Source organism: Garra rufa, chromosome 18, assembly GCF_049309525.1.
Source record: "Garra rufa chromosome 18, GarRuf1.0, whole genome shotgun sequence".
Taxonomy (NCBI): domain Eukaryota; kingdom Metazoa; phylum Chordata; class Actinopteri; order Cypriniformes; family Cyprinidae; genus Garra; species Garra rufa.
This window is the reverse complement of record NC_133378.1, coordinates 8,432,226-8,440,535: the sequence shown is the minus strand read 5'-3', so window position 1 is coordinate 8,440,535 and position 8,310 is coordinate 8,432,226.

The following is an 8,310-nucleotide window of genomic DNA, read 5'->3' as shown; positions in this document are numbered from 1 at the left end:
TGGCCGTCGGTTGACATTAGTGCAAGGCAGTATAAAGTAAGGTTCATTCAAAAAGATAGTTCACCCAAAAATTAAAAATCTGTCAATAATTAGTCACCCTCATGTCGTTCCAAACTCGTAAGACCTCGTAAGGAAGTTTGCTGCCGTATTATGGACGCAGCAGGCGCAGTAATATCACGCAGCACCTGAAATTCGGTCACAATTTCAAAAAGCCAGTCACATTGGAAGTTACCAAGCTGGGAACTAATTTTAGGCACTGCGTGATATTACTGCGCCTGCTGCGTCCGTATTACGGCGGAAAACTTCCTTGACTATTACTCCGAATGGAAGTGTAGTTCCTAATCTTATTTTCCTCACTGTGTGTGTGTGTGTGTGTGTGTGTGTGTGTGTGTGTGTGTGTGTGTGTGTGTGTGTGTGTGTGTGTGTGAACCTGGACCACAAAACCTTAAAGGTGCAGTGTGTAGATTTTTGCGGCACCTAGCGGTGAGGCTATGTATTGCAACCAACGGTTTAGTCCACCGCTCACCCCTCCCTTTACAGAAACTACAGTAGCCCCACAGGATTAAGATGTCGTCGTTTTAGACAGCAAAGAATAATGAGGTTTCTTTTAAAAAGTAAATTAGGAAATTATATTTACTTGATAATTCAATAAAACGGTGTTATTGTGAATATTACTGTTACTTGTTCATCATTGTGTCAGTGTTTTCCACAAAGAACAACAGTGATGAAACGCGATCTGTAAAGCAGTTTGTCCGTTCAGGGCCACTGTAGAAACATAACGGCGACTTCCATGTGAGGGGACCCGCGGTGTATGTAGATATAAACTGATAATTCTAAAGTAATAAAAACATAATGATTCATTAAATAAGGTATTTATACACCCCTGAAAACATAGTTATGTATATTATATTTCATTTCTGTCTAGAGATCATCTTAAATATTACACTTTGCACCTTTAAGTCGCACAGGTATATTTGTAGCAGTAGCCAAAAATACATTGTATGGGTCAAAATTATGGATTTTTATTTTATACCAAAAATCACTAGAATATTAAGTAAAGATCATGTTCCATTAAGATAGTTTGTACATTTCCTACGGTAAATATATCAAAACTTGCAATTGCTAAGAACTTCTTCTGGACAACTTTAAAGGTGATTTTCTTTTTTTTTTTTCTTTTTTTTTTTTGCACCCGCCGATTCCAGGTTTTCAAATAGTTGTATCTCGACCAAATATCATCCTATCCCAACAAACCACACATCAATGGAAAGCTTATTTATTCAGCTCTCAGGTGATGTATACATCTCAATTAAAAAAAAATAATACTCTCATGACTAATTTTGTGGTCCAGGGTCACATATATGTAAGGAATAATTGACGACGATTACCACACCTCAAGACATCGATCAGATGATATATTTCAAGACATTCGTCCGGTTTTTATCCTTAAAACGCTATTGTGAGTAGGATTAATTTCTAACGCAGCTCATCCAACAGCTTTGTTGCTGGTTCCAAAACGTCATTTTAGACCAAGTAACGACGCTTGAGCCGCTGATAGCAAACATTTTACATTTTTTTTACAGGTAAATCAATGAGTATGTAGAGTTTTGAGGTGTTTGACAGTCCTAATGAAGGTACTCTCTTATGTAGCGCCAGGGGGCGCTGTTTACTCAGTTTTTCTATTCAGAAAACATTTACGACACGCTTCGACCCAGGTTTAATCAAATACTAATAACAATCCACGGGATAATATAGTGCAGCTTATTTTATTATCATAATTTTGCTTTATGTAGTGGAAATGAACATAAAGCTTCCGCGTTCAGAAAAAAAGGTGGGTTGCAAAGCTATTTTGAAAGACGTTTCTACTACTACTACTTACTGAGTATAGATATTTGATTAACTCTTTGTACTGTTTCTTTGTCTTAATGTAATGCATGTTATTTGAATAATTTGAGGACGTTGAGGTCTCGTGTCCTCCAGATGACATTATCTGTCTGGCCTCAGTCCGAGTGTGACTGCAGCGCCTGGGAACTTCCTCATTGTGGTCCTGAGCCAATGATCCGATGCCTCAAGAAACTGACACTTCCAACAAACAAGCAAACAATCAAGCCTGCAACACTTAAAGGAAGTCACCAAAAGTATTTTCCCCCTCTTTAGCAAATATCAGGTGCCTAACCTTCAGAGAAAAAATGATTGTCCACTAAAACAAGTCAAGCTAAATATTATACGAAGTGTTTCATTTCAAATTTATGGTAGCCTACATGAGGTTTGCAGTTTGCCACATGCCGTCTAAACACATTTTACAACTCTGATTTAAGTGATTTAGTTATTTCCTAGCAATAATCGTAAATTACATCAACAGTATTTATCAGAGTTAAAGGAATAGCTCACACAAAAACTTTTAAACTGTTACTCAGGGTTTCCGCGGGGCATTAAAAAGCATTAAATTGATTTTGCGAAAATTAAGGCCTTAAATGGCATTAAAAATTATTAAATTGTTTTATACAGGCATTAAAACTTTAGATAGTGTTGAAGAAACAAATATTACCAATTTATCTTGAATGTAGCCTGTATAATTAATAACTTTGATTCACTGTTGCGAAGTATGATAAACACGGAAGCAGTTTGGTAATTGCTTCTGGCCGGTCCAAAATTGTGTGACACAGATGCTGCGTCCCAATTCGCCTACTTATACTACGCCCTAAAAGTATGTACTCTTTTTGTGAAGAAAAAGTACATACTTTTGAGTATGTAGCAAAATAGTAGGCAAGCTTTGGGACATACTACTTCGTCATAACTGCTTCTTTAACGGACGCTCTGTTGCTTAGTTACCTGAATCCTGTCACTGTTTAAACTGCCCTGTCAATCATCACAGTTAACTTAACATTATCTACATTTCGTTTAAGGCACGTTCTTTCAGGAGTCTTTCATGCCGAGAACTCTGCTTGCGTTTGCATAATTATGCATTTAAACGTTAATGACCAAACCTATCATTATAAAAGTTCATAATGTTGCTGCACATGAAATATAACGAGGATAACATTTAAAAAATATATTTTTTATCAGGTTGCACACTGATTATTTATCACTCAAACCCCTTTCTCTACCTGTCCGTTGGTCGCGCATATCCTCCATGTTTGTAGTTTTTAACACTTTTTATGCGTGTTTGTAGTTCTAATCGAATCCTCGTTCACCGCGCAATGTGTTGTGGGCAATATTAGCCGTTAGAGTGTGCATTGATCCGCACTTCGAATTCTGAAGTTATGTAGTAGACCATCCGGGAATCTTTGGAATACTTTTTTGAACATACTACGATTTGGGACATACTAATTCTATTATCGAATACTATTTAGGACGGATAGTATGCGAATTGGGACGCAGCAAGACTTTTTAAGAGCGGCCAGTTTTAGCCTCTAAGAGTTCAAAGTTTCTGAAATTTTTCTGTTCAGAATTGATATTTGAAATTTTGCAAATAAACGCTGACATTTTAAGCTGTTCAGCAGAGTAATGTATGTTCATTGTTGCCTCATTGTAAGACCGCATGAAAAACATGCATTATAATATACACGCATTCATACACGTGTGTTAGTTATTGGTTGCATATGGCATTAAAAATGTTAGAAATGGCATTAAAAAGGGCATTAAAAGGCATTAAATAAGATTTGAAAATCCTGCAGAAACCCTGGTTACTTCTGTCCTAAATAACAGTCAATAATCTATAATGCTTCCTGTTGTCTTCTCTGAAAATCCACTGACATATTAGTTTAGATCTGTTTTGGACTGTTTTCACTTGTAAGCAGTGCTTGATATGTGCATATCTTTTCATGATTCAGACAAGGTGACTTTTTTCACATTTATGAAGCAATATTATGGATTGTGAACTCATGCTTTAATGTCTTAATAATGGATTTGTCTCTTACAAACACAGCTTTTCACTTTGCAAGATGTTAATTCATCTACATCTTGGATGACCTGAGGGTGAGTGCATTTTCAGCCAATTTTCAATTTCACAAAATGGGTGACAGGGTTGCAAATTTAACCTAAATGAAGCTGATATATATATGTGACCCTGGACCACAAAATCAGTCATAAGGTTAAATTTTACCAAACTGAGATGTATACATCATATGAAAGCTCAATAAACAATTACAAAACAACAATTAAAAAATATTTATTTAATACTGGCCATTTTTAACATTCTAGTACATTTAAACCAGGTACTGGTAGTTTTGGCTTTGTGGGCAGATGCCAAATCCTGATGGAAAATAAAATCATCTCCAAAAAGCTTGTCGGCAGCAGGAAGCATGAAGTGCTCTAAAATTTCCTGGTAGACAGCTGCATTGTCTTTTATCAAGTCCACAGTCAATGGACCCATCACTGACTGTGGAAACTTCACACTGGACTTTAAGCAGCTTGACTTTTGTGCCTCTCTGGTCTTCCTCCAGACTCTGGGACCTTGATTTCTAAATGAAATGCAAAATTTGCTTTCATCTGAAAACTGGACTTGGGACCATCTGGGCAGCAGCCCAGCACAGATGCTTCTGACGTTGTTTTTGGTTCAGGAGTGGCTTGACGCATAACCAAGCTTTTTGGAGATGATGATTCTATTTTCCAGCAGGATTTGGCACCTGCCCACAAAGCCAAAACTACCAGTACCTGCTTTAATAGCCATGGAATAACTGTACTTGATTGGCCAACAAACTCGCCTGACTTAAATCCCATTGAAAATCTATGGGGTGTTGTCAAAAGGAAGATGAGGGAACAGAGACCCCGAAATACAGACGAGCTGAAGGCTAATATCAAAGCAACTTGGGCTACCGTAACACCTCAACTGTGTCAAAGGCTGATCGCCTCCATGCCACGCCGCCTTGATGCTGGAATTAGTGCAAAAGGAGGCCCAACAAAGCACTGAGGACATAATACAGTACAATAACACACTTTCAGAAGGCCAACAAGTATTTAAGATCCTTTTTTTATAGGTCACATGAAATATTCTAATTTTGTGAAATACTGGATTTGTTTTTGTTTTTTTTGTTGTTGTCTTTAATTCATAATCATTAAAATTGAAACAAATAAAAGCTTGAAATATTTCACTTTGTGTGTAGTGAACTAATATAACATACAAGTTTCACTTTTTGAAACAAATTATTGAAATAAATGGACTTTCCCTTGATATTCAAATTTTTTGGAACATACCTGTATTTTTTATTTATAAAGATGGAAGCAAAGTCTCATATCCTCCTTTGATAAAACAGCCCAGATGTGAGACCCAAACAGTCCAGGTTTCACAGGTAATGAATTATCTTTAACTACAATCTTTTAATACCTATTACGTCTCTTGTATATTGCAGGACTGGTAACAACTCAACTATGTCTTACAGTGAAAACACGATTATATATGGTACTACACAAGTCAACAATACTCTACAGTGGGTGAAAAAAGGTATCTTGAGTGCTTTTGAGTTGGGGGTTAAAGTGATTAGATGGAGACATTTGTCTGCAGACAAAGGGTCTTTCAGTCCCTTTCAGGTTTGAGAGGTGTGAACAGCTGCAGGTCGCAGTCTTTGAGGCTGGAGAGGGTGTGAGGTCTCCATCAGCGCTCGACACCACAGCCTTAATACTTAGCAAAGATGTGCAAATAAAGTCACTCCTATGTCTCGCTGTTCTCAGTTATTCTCAACACATTTGTTAGCAGTCTCACTGTATACTGGACGTATCAAGACGTTTCACTTGTTGTGCTGTCTGTCTTCCAGAGCACTGAGGTCAAACTGGACTGTAAGACAATTGCTGAGGCAGAAGAGAGCAGCTGAATGCAGCACAATGCTCTGGAGCCTGCCTGCGCCTCGCTCTGACTTGCACCATTGTTGGAGAGGCATATTAGACCCTGATAGATGTGTTGGACTCTGGCATTTGCCATTGTGCCTCAAGTTTAGTCTGATGTATAGAGGGGAAGAGATGTAAATAAACAGCAAACGTACACCAAATGCTGTATGGTAAAGATAATTCTGTCCATTTTACTCACTTTTAGGACTGTTTTTGTCTTCAAAATGGGGTCCAAAAGAACATTTTTTTTACATGATATTTAAAATATCTTGTTTTGTGCTTCACCGTAAAGACCTACAATTAAAAATGTGTTAATCTCATCTGGTTTTAATCCAAGACCCAGATTTGACATTTTAAATAAAATAGTGTAACAAAACCATAATTGTTTTGCAGTAATGTTTTTGTTAGTTTAGGATTACAGTACTTTTTTATGATTTTTTCTTTAAAAAATAACATTTATAACTAGCAAAATATTTCATAGCTTGACAGAATGTATATATATATATATATATAACTTCATTCAATATATATATATATATATATATATATATATATATATATATATATATAACAACTTTATGTATATAACTTGTATTGAAAACAATTTTTCCATGCTTATTTATATATATATATATATATATATATATATATATATATATATTACATAACAAAAATAACGTATAAAAAACTGATTATTAGCTAATAAAGCTAAGTTCATAAAAATAAAAGCTAAATAGAAGTATTTCAATAAAATAAAAATGCTAAATTAGCTCAACTGAAGTTTTTGTTAGTTTGTGATTACAGTATTTTTTATTTTATTTATTTATTCATTTATTTGCTGACAAACAGCCTTTTCTAACCAGTAAAATATTTCATAGCTGGACATAATATATATATATATATATATTATATATTCATTTTGAAGAATTTATATTTTGTTATAATGTGAAATGTGGCCTTTGCAACTAATTGAAATATAATAAGTTTAATTTTAACTACTAAAATTATTAAACTAAAAGTGCAATAAAAATAAAAGCTAAATAGAAATATTTAAATAAAATTTAAATGGTAAAAAGCACCTAAAATTAGCGAAACTGAACCATAATTGTTTAGCGGTGATGTTATTGTTAGTATTTTATTTTTTTACTTACAAATAGCCATTTCTAACCAGGAAAATATTTTATAGCTTGACAATATGTTTATATATACATTTTAATTTTAGATGTTTATTTTAAAAAAAGAGAGAAATATTACATAACAACAACAAAAAATATAAAAGCCAATAAGGATAATAAAGCTAATGTGAAATGTGGCCTTTGCATTTAACTGAAATAAAACAAGTTAAATTTATTACCTACTAAAATTATTAAACTAAAACTGCAATAAAAATACAAGCTAAATAGAAATATTTAAATAAAATATATATAATATATAAAATAATTTTTCCATGTTTATTAAAAAAAACTGAAATAGAAATATTTCATCACAAAAAATAACTTGTTTAAAACATTAGAAATGTTATAAAAATAAAAACTAAATAGAAATTTAAAATAATAATAAAATAATAATGACAAAAGCACATCAAATTAGTGAAACTGAACCATAATTGTTTTGCACTGATGTTATTGTTAGTATTTTCTTTCTTTCTTTTTTTTTCCTTACAAATAGCCATTTCTAACCAGCAAAATATTTTAATAGTTTTTATAACTATTTTATATATAATAAATTGTCAATTTTTATAAAAAAAAAATTATATATATATTACATATTTGCAACTAACTGAAATAAAATAAGTTAAAACCATTAAAATCATTAAAACCGGAATTAAAAAGTTGAACTACTAAAATTATTAAACTAAAATAAAAATAAAAGCTAAATAGAAATATTCTTTAAAAATAATAACAAAAATGGCAAAATTAGTAAAATTAGTAAATACACATAAAATTAGTAAAACTAAACCATAATTGTTTTGCGGTGATGTTATTTTTTTTTTAGTATTGTTCTTTCTTTCTTTCTTTCTTTCTTTCTTTCTTTCTTTCTCTCTTTTTTAAATAGTCATTTCCAAACAATTTTTATAACTTGACAGAATGTTTAGCTTTTTAAAAACATTAGAAATGTGGCCTTGGCAACTAACTGAAATAAAATTATTCAGATAAAACTATAATAAAAAGTTGAAATACTAAAATGATTCAACTAAAATCAAAATAAAAGCTAAATAGATATTTTTTAAATGGCAAAAGCACATAAAATAAGTGAAACTGAACCATAATTGCTTTGCGGTGATGTTATTGTTAGTATTTTTTTCTTTTCTTTTTTTTTTTTTTTTGCTTACAAATAGCTATTTCTAACCAGCAAAATATTTTATAATTTGACAGAATGTTATAATAACTTTTCCATGTTTGTTAAAAAAAAACTCACAAAAAATAGAAATATTACACAAAAGTAACTTTTTAAAAACATATTTTATATTTAAATTTAAATAATAATAAT